General features: G+C 40.7%; 1 protein-coding gene across 1 annotated transcript in view; it reads left to right on the top strand.

Moving 5' to 3' along the window:
- The window catches only part of CACNA1B (calcium channel, voltage-dependent, N type, alpha 1B subunit), a 258,633-nt gene that overhangs the window by 102,668 nt on the left and 139,126 nt on the right, over nucleotides 1-16,839 (top strand). The gene's annotated exons all lie outside the window — the stretch shown is intronic.

Consider the following 16,839-nt stretch of genomic DNA (forward strand, 5'->3'; position numbering starts at 1 on the left):
TAAGGTACCCCTGATACATGCCATGGTCTTTGCAATCACTTGCTATACATAAGAGAGCTTGACAATGACTAGGGATGGTAGAAGGAGAATTGATGCCTTTGAGCTGTTGTGCTGGAGAAGAGTATTAAATATACCATGGACTGCAAGGAGAATAAACAGGTTTGTCCTGGAGAGGGTGAAGCCAGGTTGCTCCTTGGAGGCAAGGATTTTGAAACTTCATCTGACATAATTTGGACATGTTGCAAGGAGGGACCAGTCCTTGGAGAGGGATGTCATGCTTGGGAGGGTCCTGGAGGGACAGTGCAGGAGATGAAGACCCTCAATGGGTCTTCAATCAAAAGATCATCAATCAGATGGATTGATTCATTGACTGAGGTAATGGGGGTAGGTGTGTCAGAGACAGTGAGATTGGCACAGAATAGGGCAGGGTTTAGGGCTGTTGTACATAAGGTCGCTATAAGTCCCAGGTGACACAATGGCACATAACAGCAACAATTTTCAATAAATAAATAATTGTAAATACAAAATTAAGTCATTCTATCTCCAGCCTCATTTTTATCACCAAGTTCATATTTTCCAACTACTATTCCTTCTTCATCCTACTTTTGCATTCCAGTCACCAATCATCATTAACACATCCTGATTGCATATTTGATCAATTTCAGACTCCAAAATTTGGTAAAAATTGTCAGTTTCTCCTTCTTTGACTCTAGATGTAGGAGCATATATTTGAGTAATAGTTGTGTTAATGAGTCTTCCTTGTATACATATGGATATTATCCTATCACAACATTGTATTTCAGGATAGAACTTGAAATTGACTTTTTGGCTATGAATGCAACACCATTCTTCTGTTTTTCACTCCTTGTATAGTGTACCATATGATTATCTGATCCAAAGTGGGATAGCTGGTCCATTGCATTTCTGTCATGACTAGTATGTCAATATTCATGCATTCCATTTCATTTTAATTTCCAGTTTTCCAACATTCAAGCTACGTACATTCCATACACCTGTTCAATCTATATGCCAAGCAAATTATCTGAGAAGCTGGACTCTGAAGAGGAATGTGGCATCAGGATTGGAAAGAGACTTATCAATAACCTGCATTATACAAATGACAAACTTTACTTACTGGAAATGAGGAGGACTTGATGAACTTGTTGCAGAAGATCAAGTAATGCACCTTCAGTATGGATTGCTTCTCAATATCAAGAATACATAGATTCTTATGGAACCAATAGGCAGTGTTATAATAGGTGGAGAGGTGATTGAAACTTTCAACAGCTTCATCTTGCTTGGAGCCACAATTGATACCCTTGGTACCAGCAGTCAGGAAACAAAGAGATGCATTACACTGGGAAAACCTTCACCTAGGGACCTTTCCAAATTATTGAGGAGTGGTGATGTCAGTTTCAGTTTGAGGACTAAGGTTCTTCTGATTCAGGCCATAGTCTTTCTGCTTACTAGCTATGCATCTAAAACCTGGACAATGAATAAGGATGACAGAAAAAGAATTGATGCCTGTGAGGTATAGTGTTAGAGAAGAGCACTGAACATCCCATGGATGGCCAAGAAAATGAAAAGAAATATATCTTGGAGATGGTGCAGCCAAAGTGCTCATTGGGGACAAGAATGATGAGGCTTCACCTCAAATACTTTGGACAAGTTGCTAGAAGGTGCTATTCCTTGGAGAAGGCCATGATGTTGGGAAGGGTGGATGGTTGGCGAAGGAGAAGAAGACCCTCAACTAGGTTGATTGACATGGTAACTGCTGCAATAGGCCCTGTGTGTCAGGAAGTGTGAGGATGGTGCAGGACAGGACTGGTGTCAGATCTTTTGTTCATATCGTACTCAACTTGATGGCACTTGACGACAACAACAACAACAACAATATTGCTGTAAACTGCCTCCTGAGCTGCAATCCACAGGGTTTTTTCCTGTTATTTTCATTTTTGTTTTGAGGAACGTTTTAATTTCATTCTTTATTTCTTCTATAACCCAGTTGTGTTCTAGTAGTGTTTTATTACCTCCATGTAGGTAGTTTTATAAGCTTTATCCACTTGCCATTATTTTCAGACATTGTGGTCTGAAAGATACTTTGTTTTTCAGTGTTTTTTAAAATTTTTTGAGACTTGCTTTGTGTCCTAATAAATGATCATTTCTGGAGAATGTACCATGTGCACTTGAAAAGAAAGATAATTGACTTTTAGTTGGCCATGAGTACACCCAAAAGTTGACTTGGCTGTATAGTTTAGGTCTCCTGCATCTCTTGTTAAGTTTCTTTTGAATTGACCTGTCCTTTGGTGAGAGTGTTAAGTCTCCTAGCACTGTTGTGGTACTATTTCTTTATCCAATTCTGTTAATTGTTCTTTTATGTATTCCGCAGATCTATCATTTGGTGTGTAGATGTTAACCAAGGTTATCTATTCTTGATCTGTTGTACCTTTAATCATTATATAGTGCCCTTCTGTATCTTTTAGGGTGATTCTTATCCTGAAGTCTATTTTATCAGAGATTAGTATTGTCATTCCTGGGGTTTTGTGAATGCCCCTTGCTTGGTATATTTTTCCCCTTGATTTTTAGTCTGTCTTTCTCCTCATTTCTTAGATGTGTCACTTCTAGGTAACATATTGATGGGCTTTGGGTGTTTTTTTTTTAATGCATTCTACTCTTTTCCTCTTAATTGGTACATTTAGCCCATTCATGTAAGTGTGATTATTGACAGGCCAGGTTTTATCATTGCCGGTCTCCTTTGTTTCTTTTTTGTTTGAAGCTGCTTGCTGCTTTCTTGACTTTATGTGACGTTTTTCCTTGGTAAGTATTATGCTGTTTCTATTGTGCCTGTGTAAGTTGTTGATAGTTCTTGTCCTTATGATGTTATTGATTAGTATCCAGCTTAAAAAGTTCCATCTGTGGGATGGGCTACTCACTCTACTGAAAGTCCTTTCTGGGAGACTTTGCCTTTCTTAAAGTCCTTTTGGTTCTCTCTACTCTGGAATGCAGACCTGCAAGAATCTTGCTTTATTGTAGTCCCCTCTCCCAAACTCTATTGTCTTCCTTTGTCTGTAGTGTGGCAGAATGGTGTGAGACCAGGTGCTCCACTCAAGCAATTTCTGTCTGGGGAACTTTGAAAACAATTCTCTCTCCAGCACCTCAGCATGCTAGCTTTGAAAGTGAGTCTCTGCCCTGCTTGTAGCTCCCTGCCCCAGACTCTATTGTCCTCTTTGGTGCTGGGATGGCCCCATGGCCACAGAGATCCCCAAAAGGAAGAACCTTTTTCCAGGGGCATTTCAGCCCCTTCACTCCCCCACACCTGAAATGCTGGCTCCATCTGCGTTGCTTTTCACTCCCTTTTATACCAGAGGATATGCCTAACCAGTGCTCCTGGAAAAGCCAATTCTACGAGTGGGAACTTGCTGGCTCAGCCTGTCCTTCACTCTTAGAGAATTCTTTCAAGGAATCTCTTGGGTGGCCCTTTCCCCTCCCTGGGTTGTTGTGGGTCCAACCTCCTCAGTATAACTCCACCTTGAGTCCTCACCTTTGAAACCTGTGCAGGTGGTATATCTTAGACCTGGAAGATCAAGGGTGCCTATCTCCCTCTCCATGATTTAGCATGGAGTGTGTTCCAGGAGTCATCTCCGTTTATCCTGTCACTGACACTGCTGACCTGGCTCATGTGAAGGCCACCCTGGTGAATGTGTACTTCCAGCAGGTAGTTGAGATTTTGAGGCTGGTGTGGTACATTTTCTCTTGTAACTTAAGGAGCTAGTACAAGAAGTAACATCTGCATCAGCCCAAACCGAATTCCTATGAAGCGTAGGCTAGGCATGTCTTCTCTTTCCAGTCTTTACACCAATTCTGACACTAGTTTAGCTCTAGGATAACTCTCTACTTCTCTTATTTGTGGCAGTGGCCACAGAGGACTCACAGACTGCACTCAGAGTTATGGGTTTATTAAGGCAGGAACATATTACAGTTTGGAATCAGAATTGATGCGGAAGTAACGGACAATGCAAGATACAAAGCTTTCATCAGCAACATCTTTTCAGCTGTTCCCACAGGTAGGCCTCTTTCTAGAGTCTCTGAAGACAGACTGCTCCTACTCCTGGTATCTGCCCTCCTTGGGCAGCTGTTACACGGGTCTTTAGACGCACTGCTAAGTACCTGGAGACACTCCCCCACAACTCCACCAGCAAGCCTCTTGTCTGTAACCTTTTCTCTCTCTTTCTCTGGAGGCCAGCAAATCCAGTGTAACCATCCTCCTGCCCATGCCTTTGCCATCTCATGATGTCTTGAGCGCCCTAACTCTCTCTGCGTAAAACTCTGGATCCAAAGGATGTGCTTTGCTTTTCACTTGTATTGCTGATGGTAGCTCGGTCCCCCTCTGTCTTTGGAATTGGCTTCATTTGAGCCTAGCTAGGGGCAGAACTGACTGGTACCCTGCAAGGGTTTTATGCATCTTATTTGCATTTTTAGCAAGATACATAATCCCCTTGGTGAGCAAGAAGCTCCTTATTTGTATGTTGTTGCTGTTGTTGTTAAGTGCCATTGAGTCCAGTATGACTCACCGTGACCCTGTGAACAATAGGTCTGAATGAACTCTGTCCTATCTTTCAGCATTCTTATCATCTCTCGTACATTAGAGTCCATTGCCACAGACACTACATCAGTCCATATCATTGAGGGTATTCCTCTCCTGTACTGTACCTCCACCTTTCCAAGCATAATGCCACTTTGCAAGGAATGGCCTCTTTGCATATAGGTTCACTTAATCACTTTTGTGAGAGTCACAAGACTTTGACTTGAAGACTATATGAAAGGAATTCCTTGTACCTGTTTCTGACTGCAGGAGCAGAGGGTCTTAATGACTTATACACATAGACCTTCTCAGATTACTCCTCTCTGCCTCTGAGCTTCTTGTCTGGAGCCTGGCAGTAATGACCTTACTTCCTCTCATTCGCTATCTGTGAGTGGAGACTGGCAGCTCATGGCCAGCAGCGACAGCTCACCAGGACAAGTTATTCTTCCTCCTACAAGAAGCCCTTCTTGCCTTCTCTGCTGGAACTTGTACTTCTTTTGCCTTCCCTGTCTTTTTCTCTACTTTGAGTGCTCCATGGTCTCGCTCCTCTTGGTTCCACAAGAGTGGGATTGCCTGATATCTCAGTGCTGCACTAACACCTCTAACTGATTCTGTGAAAGCTTTAACTCATTCACAGACCTGTGACTTCCAAAAGTTGGCCTTCCAGGCCCTTTGAGCCCTAATGAGTGACAGAATCTGTACCACTTCCAGGAACAAAACCTAGGAACCCAATTTCTCAGATGATCTCCATGCTGGGACTTCTAGTAGAGTGACCACATAATCTTCCTGAAGTGAATTATCAGCTTGCTGGTTGTGCAGCAGAACCTGATAAGAAGTTGTAATGCTTCCTGTAGGGATCATAGAATTGTATGCTGACAGGATCTTGAAGATCAAAGAAGAGGATTTGGGGCAGGACATTAGGGCAAAGCAATGAGAATGGTGAGCACAGGTGAGGTGGTTAGAACAAAGGTAGCAGAATGGAAGGCACTAGAAGGCTTGAGGGGGCCAGGCTAAGGCTCTTTTCCTTGGGGCAACGGGGAGCTGGCACAGAGGTTTCTAAAACAGAGAAGGGACTTGGGCAATAGTCAGAGCTCTGCTTTTTTGTGTTTTGTGTAATAAACATAAGCTTGTCTGTAAGGAGTGGTGTGGGAACCAGTGAGAAAGATGGGGTTAAAAATGAGAAAAAGTTGAGTTCTTGTACACAAGGTTTTGCTCTAAGTTTAGATCCTCTCTGCTGTAAATATAGAAATAAGATAATAAATTTATATAAAAATGAAAAAGACTAGCCAATCTAAAACAGAAATACTGTGGACTAGAAATGGAGCAAAGATGTAGTGGCAAGAGTGTTAATGTGTTCTGGGACATGGTTCTGAGGAGAACTGTGTGCATGGATGTGTACATCTGTGGCTTAGCTCTGCACACTGAGGGAGGGGTCGTGGTTCTCCTGAGGAGGCTGAGGAGAATTGAAGACTGATTATGGCTGGAGAGACCAAGAAGGTGTAAGGGTAGAACAGAATCCACAGCTGGCACAAGGCCATGTCCATGATTCTCACGAGGTGACTCAAGTACTGAATCCAGAGGCCCCATGGTGGGAGCTCCCTACTTTTAAACGGAGTGGAGGCCCAAGGAGATTGTGTGAAGGGGAAAGAAAAAGTGCAAACTAAAACAGCAAAAATTGACACCACAGAAGATAGCCAGCAGAATCTGCAGTTGGAAGTGGGAGGCACTCCTCACAAAATGCAAATAATAGGACAAATGTAAGAGACTTTTTAATAAATGGATTTAATGGTCTCACGTAGAGAAAATTATCCATCCCAAAACAAATGTTAAACTATTGCTGTTGCTATTAGATGCTGTTGAGTTAATGATGTCTCATTTTGACCCTATGAACAACAGATCTGGACCACATCTTCACAGTCCCTGATAAGCTCACGCCCATGGTTACAGTCCCTGATAAGCTCACGCCCATGGTTACAGTCCCTGAGGCTCCGTCTAGTTGGGGATCTTCTTCTTTTTCTCTGTCCTTCCACCTTTCCCAGCTTGCTGTCCCCTGCCAAGGACTGGCTCCTTCTGACGTGTCCAGATTCTGTGAGATGAAGTTTCACCATCCTTATCTCTAAGGAGCACTTCCTCCAAGACACACATCTTTGATCTTGTGGAATCTGTAGGGAAGGTATTTAGTGCTCTTCTCCAACACCATAACTCAAAAGCAGCAGTTCTTCTCTATCATTCTTTTTCATTGTCCAGCTCTCAGATGCATAGCAGGTGACTGGAAAGACCATGGCTTGGATCAAGTGTACCTTAGCCCTTAAAGTGATGTCTTTACTCTTTAGTGCTTTGGAGAGGTCCTTGACAGCACGTTTCTCCATGGCAATACATCTTTTGATTTCTTAACAGCTGTGGCTCTGGGTGTTGATTATCGATCCAGGTAAAAGAAAATAATTGACAACATCAATTTTTTTCTCCCGCTATCAGTGTTGCCTAGTGGTGAGGATGTTTGTTTTTTTGATGAAAATTTGTCAAAGACTTTGATTTTTTAAGTAAATGCTTCAAGTCCTCTTCACTTTCATTGGACAAGGTTGTGTCATCTATATAACACAGGTTGTTGAGTCTTCTTCCAATCCCTGATGCTAGATTCTTCATATAGTCCAGCTGTTTGAATGATATATTCAGCATTCACGTTGAAGAGGTATGGAGAAAGGCTACAGCCCTGCTGCACACTTTTCCTTATTTTAAACAATACACTATTCCCTTGTTCTTGGATAACAAGCTCTTGGTCTATGTATAAGTTTCACACCTATACATAGCATGAATAAGTGTTCTGGAATACTCATTCTTCTCAGTGTTAGCTCTAATTTGATGTTACCTATAATTTGTTGTGATTCACAGAGTTAAATGTCTTTGTATAGTCAGTAAAAAAAGTAATATCTTTCAATATCTCTTTTTCAACCAAGATACATCTGACATCAGAAATGTTATTCCTGGTGCCATGACCTCTTCTAAATCCCTGTCAAATTTCTGGCAGCTCTCTGTCAATGTACTGTTATAATAATTTTTGAAAAATATTCAGCAAGATTTTATTCACCTGTGAACTCGTGGTTGCCGTGATGCTAAACAAGGTGACACTGATGTGTCAAATGTGATAATGGTTACACATGGTAGACAGTGCTTGGTGGAGCTTCCCGATGAAAACAAACTTGGAAGCAGGAGTGGCATCCACTTCCACAATGGCCTGACTGGAAACTCTATGAACCTGGAGAGATGACAAAAGTTATACAAGTGTTCAGGTCTTTTGTTCATAGGGTCGCTATATGTCATCTATGACTCGATGACACTTAACAACATTGTATGATAATCTCCACATTTTATTGGATGACCTTTTTGTAGAATGAGAACAAATATAGATTTCTTCAAGTCAGTTGACAAGTTATTTATCTTCCAAATTTCTTGGCATGGCTTAGTGAGCACATCTAGGTCTGCATCTGTTTGTTGGAATATGCCATTTTCTTTTCCTTTAATTCCTGGGACCTTATTTTTTGCCAATGCCTTTGGTGCACCTTTAACTTCTTCTTTCAAAACTATTTTTACTGTTGTTGTGAGTAGCATCGAGTTGGAACTGACCTATTGCTGACCCTCCAGCAGGTTTTCAGAAGCAGTAAAACAGGAGGAGATTGCCCGTTTTTCTCCTGAGGAGCAGTTGGTAAATTGGAAATACAGACCTTTGGGTCGGCATCACAACCATTTACCACTGAACTACCAGTGCTTCTTCAATAAAGCTTCCGTCTATACACAAAGGTCAGCTGTGGTTTTGGATATTAGTAATGGGCAAGCAAAAAAGGAAAAGAAGGACCTGTGCCTTTTGTTTCCTTGTTGTTAATGTCCTGTTGAGTTAGAACCATTTCATAGCTGACCCTCAAGTAGGTTTTCAGAGGCTGTGGACTTGTCCACCGTTCTGCTGTGCAGCTGCTGAGGGGTTTGAGTTGCTCAAGAGGAGCCACCGTTGGATTTAGCAAGTCCCTGTGGTCTATACCACCAGAGATCTGTTGTTCTACGGACACTATTACCCAAAGTAATGCAGATGCATTTCATTTACCTGTCAAAATTCCAATGGTGTTTTTCACAAGTCCACAAGTCATATAGGATTTCACGGGATTCACAGTAGCCAAAACAAGCTTGAAAAAGGAACACAATTGGAGGATTTATACATCTGATCTCAAACCTTACTACAAAGTTACACGATGTGATATTGACCTAAGGATAGACACAGAGCACAATGAAAGGAAGTAGAGTCCAGAAACAAACCTTCACATAAAAGATCAATTGATTTTCAAAAGGAATGTGTCAAGACTAATTAATGGAGGGAAGATCAGGGTTTTTCACTGCTGGGGGACCACATAACCACATGTGTAAGAACTGGTTAAGAAAAAACTCTATCTGGCAAAGCTGTCCTTCAAGAATGAAGGAGAAATCAAGGTATCCCAGATAATCAAAACCTCTGAGGGTTTTACTACAACCTGATTTTCGTTACAAATCATAATAAGAGGGTATCTTTCAGTGAAAACGACAACTAATAATACTGTTATAGGTAAATATATGTTGTTGTTATTATGTGCCGTCAAGTTGCCTACAACTCATAACAACCGTATGTACAACAGCCCTAAACCCTGTTTTATCTTGTGCTAATCTTATTGTTTCTGACACACCTATGCTAATTACCCTAGTCACTGATTCAATCCATCTCATCGAGGTTCTTCCTCTCTTGAGTGATCCCTCTACCCTCCCAAGCATGATGTTCCTCTAAAAGGACAAGTCCTTCCTTGCAACATGTCCACAGTATGTCAGACAAAGCTTCAGAATCCTTGCCTCCAAGGAACAGCCTGGTCTCACCATCTCTAGGATGAACCTGTTTGTTCTCCTTGCAGTCCATGGTATATTCAATACTTTTCTCCAACCATAGCTCAAAGGCATCAATTCCCCTTCTGTCATCCCTAATCATTGTCCAGCTTTCTGAAGCATAACAAGTAATTGCAAAGACTATGGCTTGTATCAGGTGTACCTTAGTCTCCAGACTGACATCATTGCTCTTCTGTACTTTGAAGAGGTCTCTCACAGCAGACTTTCCCAAGCAATTAATCTTTTAATTTCTTGGCTGCTAGTACAAGAGTGTTGATTGTGGAGCCAAGCAAACTAAAGCTCTTAAAAATCTCTGTCTCTTCACCATCTATCATGATGCTTCCAATGGGCCCAGTGGTGAGAATCTTTGTTTTCTTGATGTTGAGTTTCCATCCATATTGAAGACTGCAGTCCTTGACCTTATGCAGCAAGCGCTTCAGGTCCTCCGCACTTTCAGCAAGTGGGTTGTGTCATCTGCATAACGCAAATTGTTGATGAGTCTACCTCCAATCCTAATGCCACATTTCTCCTCATAGAGCCAGCCTCTTATATAATCTGTTCTGCATAAAGATTGAAAAGGTATGGAGATAGGACACATCTCTGGCATACACCTCCAATTCTGAACCATGAAGTGTTTCCTTGCTCTCTTCTGACAACTGCCTCCTTGTCCAAGTATAGGTTTCGATAAGCACAATCAAGTGTTCTGGGATTCCCATTCTTCTCAGAGTCAGAGTTGGCCTGCCCTTTGGAGCTACCTCATCTCGTTCCACTCTGCAGACTGGAAAGCCCACCTCTCTGTCTTGTGATGGTGGCCTGGTTCTCTGTTGCTGTTTCTTTGTCATTGGACTGTGCCACGATTGCTATTGCTTCTTTCCATTTTATACCATTGCTGATGTTACAGTTTCTCTCACTCTTTTTTGGCTTCCTGAATCACAGAAGTTCTCAGCACAGAGTCCTTGGTTTCAAAGGATTCACTTCTCTCTGCCTGCTCTTGATGGTGTAAGGCCCTTCCGAGCCTGTCTGATTATTCCTTGTAAGAGTAGTAGGATGACAAGATTGGCCAGTTCCCTTTAAGAGGTTCATGTACCTTGTTTGCATAGTCCTTTTGCCTTTCATACTTTATGAGGCTATTCCTTGGAAAAGGACATCATGCTAGAGAAGGTGGAGGGTCAGTGAAAGAGGAAGACCCTTAATGAAATAGATTGACACAATGACTATGGCAGTGGACTCAAGTGTGTCAGAGGTGATGAGGATGATGTAAGATAGGACAGGGGAGTTCAGAGCTGTTGTTTGTAGGGTCACTATGAATCATACTTGACGTCACAAAACTACAACAATTTCTACAAAGACTCCATATGCTTATTTGCATTATTGGTAGATTGTTTGATTCCCCTGGGTAGGAACTGAAACTTATATTTTCTCACTTGATCATCTTGGTGTGGAGTTAGCAAACCATGGCCATATAAAGTAAGTAATTTACTACATTAATACTTGGTAGTACATTTTTTTTTAAACCTGCCTAAGAATATTTACTAAAACCACATAGAATGGAGGTAGCAGATAAAGGATAAAAATTTTATTATTTTGAAGGGATGAAAATGCTCTGAAATTGACTGTGATGATGGTTGTATATATATATATAAACTTAAAAGCCTTTATTTATATACTTCAAGTCAGTGAATTATAAGGCATGTGATTTATTTTTTATAAAACTATAGTTAAAAAAAACAAGCTTTGTGGAAAACAGTAAAAAATTAGAAGGATTATCATTAAGGAAAAAACAAGAGTGTCTAATATTCTAGCAGTCTGGGTTGATGAAATAATATAAGAAGTGAGGTAGAACAACTGGAAAGGAATGAACAATATTGTCACTGTTTGCAAATGTATGGCTACTTATACAGGAAATTAATCAGAAAGAGATAAAGAAGGGAGCTCTAGTGGCCTAGTGGCAAGAAGATGCACTGCAATCCCGGAAGTGCGTGGTTCAAATCTACCAGATGCTCTGCTAGAGAAGAAGGGACAATCTCCTCCTGTACCAGTCAGATCCAGTTTGATGGTACACACACAAAAATAATAAAATTTAAAAAAGAGAGAACGAGGAAGACCCTCAACCAGGTAGACTGACACAGCGATTGCAGCAGTGAGCTCCAGTGCGCTAGAGATTGTGAGGATAGCACAGGATGGGACAGGGTTCAGATCTACTGTTCATAAAGCACTCAACAGCACCTAATAACATCATCAATTGCAAGTAATAAGAGAGTCCACCAGTGTTACTGAAACCAAGATTAATATACCAAAAGCTGTAGCTTTTCTGCATAGCAACATCATTAAATTTGAAAATTCCATTTAAAAAGAAAGCTCTTCTTCACCAGGACAACAGTACTATAAAATACCCAGGAATAAACATAATAGGAAGTATGCAATATTTTTATGGGAGAAATTACAAGTGCAATTAAAGAACTGAAAACAGCGGAATTCATGAAGAGAGATGTTTATAAGTAGGGTACCTTAAAGTAGTAAAGATGTTAGCTCTCCCCAGTGTAATCTATTAATTCAGTGTAATCCAATTTATATCCACACAAGACTGTTCTTGCAATTCAGCATACTGATTCTGTGTGGTTGTTGTTGTTATGTCCCCTTGATGTGGAACTGACTCATAGCTAAATTTCCAGTAGGTTTTCATTTCTGTTTTGTCACTGAGGGTCCCTAGAATTGACTCAACAGTGCCCAGTGACAATACAGTAATAAAGATGGTGTAGTCTATTTAAGTGGGAGAAGGATGGGCTATCTCCTGTGTGATTACTACTTCTGAAACCCCACCCAAGGGTCAGCTATGAGTCGGTTCCAACTCTTTGGTACACAGGAACAGTAGTCTATATAAAAAGATGATATCAAGTGGCCAACCTAGAAAACTAAAAAATATGCCCAGGCATATATGAGGACACCATCAAAGGGGACAGGATCATATATTAAAAAAAAAAAGAAAAAAGAAAAAGAAAGAAATGGAGGAATAGGATAGGAATCCCACAACACTTGATTGTGCCAATTCAAAACCTATACCTACAACAGAAGCTATTGTCTGAACAGAGCAAGAGAACACTGCATGGTTTGAAATCAGGAAAGATGTGTGTCAGAGCTATATCATTTCTCCATACCTGTTCAGTCTATACACTGAGCAGATCATTTGAGATGCTGGACTATATGAAGAATAATGTGACGTCAGGATTGGAGGAAAGCTCATCAACAACCTGTGCATCTGGAAGTTGGACAATGAATAAGGATGATAAGAAAAATTGATAGCTTTGATTTACCTTTGGTGCTGGTGAAAGGTATTGAATATCTCATGGATTACAAAAGAACAAATAAGTCTGTCTTGCAAGAGGTACCTAAGGTTCTCCATCAAGGCAGGGTGAAACTTCTTCCCACTTACTTTAGGCATATTTTCAGGAGGAGCCAGTCCTTGGAGAGAGACATCATGTTGAAAATGTGGAAGGCTAGAGGGAGAGAGGGGAAACTCTCAACAAAGATGATTAACAGTGACTGTAGCAATAGACTTGGACATATCAGAAAGTGGCACAGGACAGTGGCTGTTGTTGATAGGGTCGCTGTGAATGGTAGTCAGCTGCATGACACTGAACACCAACAGCATAAATTAGTAAATTAGATTCTATTTTAAAAAATTACCTTTTTTAATTGATATTTTAACAAAAGTTTAAAAAACACCTTGGATTTTCATTCATTCATTCGTTGTTACATATTTTCCTCCTTTCCCGCCCCCCAGTTTGCTTTTCTCTTTAAAAAGATTCTTTCATTGTTGCACAATTTCCTCCCTCTTCCCCTATACCCCTCCAGTTCACTTTGCTATGTACCTCTTATTCTGGTCTGTTGTTATGCAAATAATACCTAATCATATATGTCTTTTAAAAAGTTCTTTCCCTCATCTGTTTCAATGAAGTGTTATTTTTCCCCTCTTTTCTTAGTTTCCTCCCAAATCCCGTGTCAGTCCTGTTTTATAACAGTGGCATTATGCAGTATTTGTCCTTTTGTGACTGAGATATGTCACTCAACATATGTCCTCCAGGGTCACTCATTTTGTATAATATTGTATGAGTTCTTTAGATTTTCAGTGCTGCTTAGTATTCCATTGTGTGAATGTACCACAGCCTCTCTATCCATTCATTTATTGATGGGCACTTGGGTTGCTTCTATCTCTTTGCATTGTGAACAACACAGCAATAAACATGGGTGTGCATATATCTACTTGGGTCGTGGTTCTGCTTTCTTTAGAGTATATTCCCAGTACAGTAATTGCTGGGTCAAATGGTATTTCTATTTCCAACTTTTTGAACAAGTGCCATACTGCCTTCCATAGTGGTTGCACCATTTTACACTCCCACCAACAGTAAATAAGGGTTCCAATCTCTCCACAACCTCACCAGCATTTGTTGTTTGCTGGAAAATAAATTAGATTCTTGTCTAATCCCCATGCATACAAAAAAAAATAAGCTCTAGTGGTTTATAAACCTAAATGGGAAATATAAAGCTTTTTTAATTGTTTTAGGAAAATATCCTTATGACATTGGATTGGGAAAGAATTTCTTCAGGCACAAACTTCAGAATCTGTAAGGAAAAGACAGATTAATTTGACATTTATTAGTTAGTTAGTTAGTTGCTTGCTTGGTGCAAGAATGTGGTGCTTTGCTGGATCAAAACCAGTGAGATCAGAGAGAAACATTCCTCAGATTACAGGGAAAAGAATTTCATCTTTCTGTGGCAAAAGCTGTGGAACAGGCCTCTTCTTATCACTAGATGTGACTGTGGGAGTAAGAGGTCTTTTGGTTGCCATCATAGACCACTGAAGGTCGAGTCTATTGCTGGTCGCCAGGAGTGGGCTGTGAGTGCACACCTCTCAGCGGGGCTGGGTGGCGTGGGCACTGCGCTCCTGTGGCCTCTCGGTGAATGGGTCCAGTCCGACGCAGTGCAACTCCACTCCTGTCGCCCATGCTGTGGAACCTATAATTACATTTTTTATAATACAAAAATAGGTTAAAAGCAAGCATAAGACTAGAAGAAGCTATTTCCAATCAATAACTGCAGATAGCAAATTATACATATATGAGAAAGTATTATATGTCACTAAGAAAAAGATAAAAGCAAAAAACAACCTCAAAGTCATTACCATTGAGTCAGAACTGACTTAGCGCTGACCCTCCAGCATGTTTTCAGAGGCTGGAAGCCATATGGGAGGTGATTGCCTGTCTTGCCTTTGCAGAGTGGCTGGTAGATTTGAACCACTAGAGGCAAGGCATTTGGGCTAGCAGTACAACTGCCTCCAGATTACACCACAAGAGCTCCCTTAAGGAAAAGAGAAGTTATCAGAAATCAGGCCATGGTGTGGAAAAGGTAGGTTACAGAAAGAACATCTGGGTAGCTATTATCCATGGAGAAAATATCACTATCCTAACCTCAGCCTTCCGCCCCACCAGACTGGGAAATATTAGTGGATAATGAGACCTCATGGATCATTTATTTTAAAAGTATCAACACAAAAGTGGTATTTATGAGTCAGAGGTTGGAGATGTCATGAAAGTCCAAATTTTCCAACCTGAACCACTCTGTCATCTTTACCATCAGCTAGTCCTCCACCCCTCAGTATTCTCCCTCATATCCTTGAGTTTCATAATTCACCACATCTCATAGAACTCATAGGCCATCAAGGAAATGACTCATCAAGTTCCTGAGAACTAGGGGTCAGATGTTGAAGAGCCAGAGGCAGGACCTAGAGCAAGATAGAGGTCTTTTCCAGAACCTCCATATATGTTGGATGCAGACTATCCCTTCAAGGACTTTCCCCTTACTTGAGCAAAGTCATCCAGGGTGTGAGGTGTAGTGCCCAAGATAACTATTGTGATTTGAGTCACACTGTCCAGTAGGGCAGTGACTCAAGACATGCGCCACCATTATCTTGTTTTATTAATGTAATAGATAACTCACTCCCAAATGAGACCATCAACACATATCACACAGTGCTATCAACTCATATTACACGCCTGCCAAACTACTAAAAATCATGGACTGTCACAGATTCCTTATTTACATTAGCAGTAAGTGGTCTGATCACCTTGGTGAACCACAAGCAGCAGGTGCAATGTTGTTAGATGACACCAAGTAATAAGACAGCAGCACTATGAACTTCAGATCTGAACCTTGCTCTACCCTGCTCTATCTCTGTCATGCTTAAGTCAGTGTGATAGTCACTGTGTTGGTCCAACTCACTGTCTACCTTTTCCAGCCTGATGTATCTCTCCAAGGATTTTCAAGTTCCTCTGGAAAATGTGCCCATAATAAATGAAAGGAAGTTTCACCATCCTTGCCTCTAAGGAGCATTCTGCATTTCCTTCCAGACAGATTTGTTTGCTCTTTTGACAGTTTATGAGATATTCAATACTCTTCACCAACACCAAAATGAAAGGCATCAATTCTTCTGTCATCCTTACTCATTGTCCAACTTTCAGAGGCATAGGAAGTAGTTGAAAGACCATGGCTTGGAACAGGCACACCTTACTTTTTGAGCAGACATCCTTGATCTTTAGAACTTTGGAGAGATCCTTGACAGGAGATTTTACTCATGCAACAACACCTTTGATTTCTTGACTTCTGAGTGTTGATTGTGGATTGAAAGAAAATTAAATCATTGGTAACTTAAGTCTTTTTTCTATCTATTATGATGTTGTTTATTGGACCAGTGATGAGAATTTTTTTTTCTTGATGTTGAGATGTAACTCCTATTAAAGGCTGTAGTTTTTCATCTACAATAAGTGCTTCAAGTCCTCTTCACTTTTGGTAAGCAAGGTTATGTTATCCCCGTATCGTAGATAGTTGATGAATTTACTCTAACCCTGATAACACATTATTCTTCATAAAGTCCAGCTTCTTGGATTTTTGTTCAACATACAGATTGGATTAAGTATGGAGAAAGGATATAGTCCTGACACACACCTTTCCTGATTTTGAACTATACACTGCTTCCCTTATTCTGTGCAGACAGCTGCTGCTTTGTTTACACAGAGGTTTTCCATGAGCACAATGATGTGTTCTGGAATTCCCATTCTTCTCCATGTTAGTCATAAATTGTTCTGATGCACACAGTCAATGCTTTTGCATAGTCAGTAAAACACAGGTAAACATCTTTCTGATGTTCTCTGCGTTCACCTAATAGCCACCTGACATCAGCAGTGATGTCCCCCGTACCATACCCTCATCTGAATGCAGCTTGAATCTCTGAAAGTTCCCTGTTGATGTATTATTCTGGCCATTTAAAAAATATTCCTTAGTAAGGTTTTACTTGCAGGTTGGATCAATTT

Source organism: Elephantulus edwardii, unplaced genomic scaffold (assembly GCF_000299155.1).
Source record: "Elephantulus edwardii isolate Elephantulus edwardi_28Jun2011 unplaced genomic scaffold, EleEdw1.0 scaffold00289, whole genome shotgun sequence".
Taxonomy (NCBI): Eukaryota; Metazoa; Chordata; class Mammalia; order Macroscelidea; family Macroscelididae; genus Elephantulus; species Elephantulus edwardii.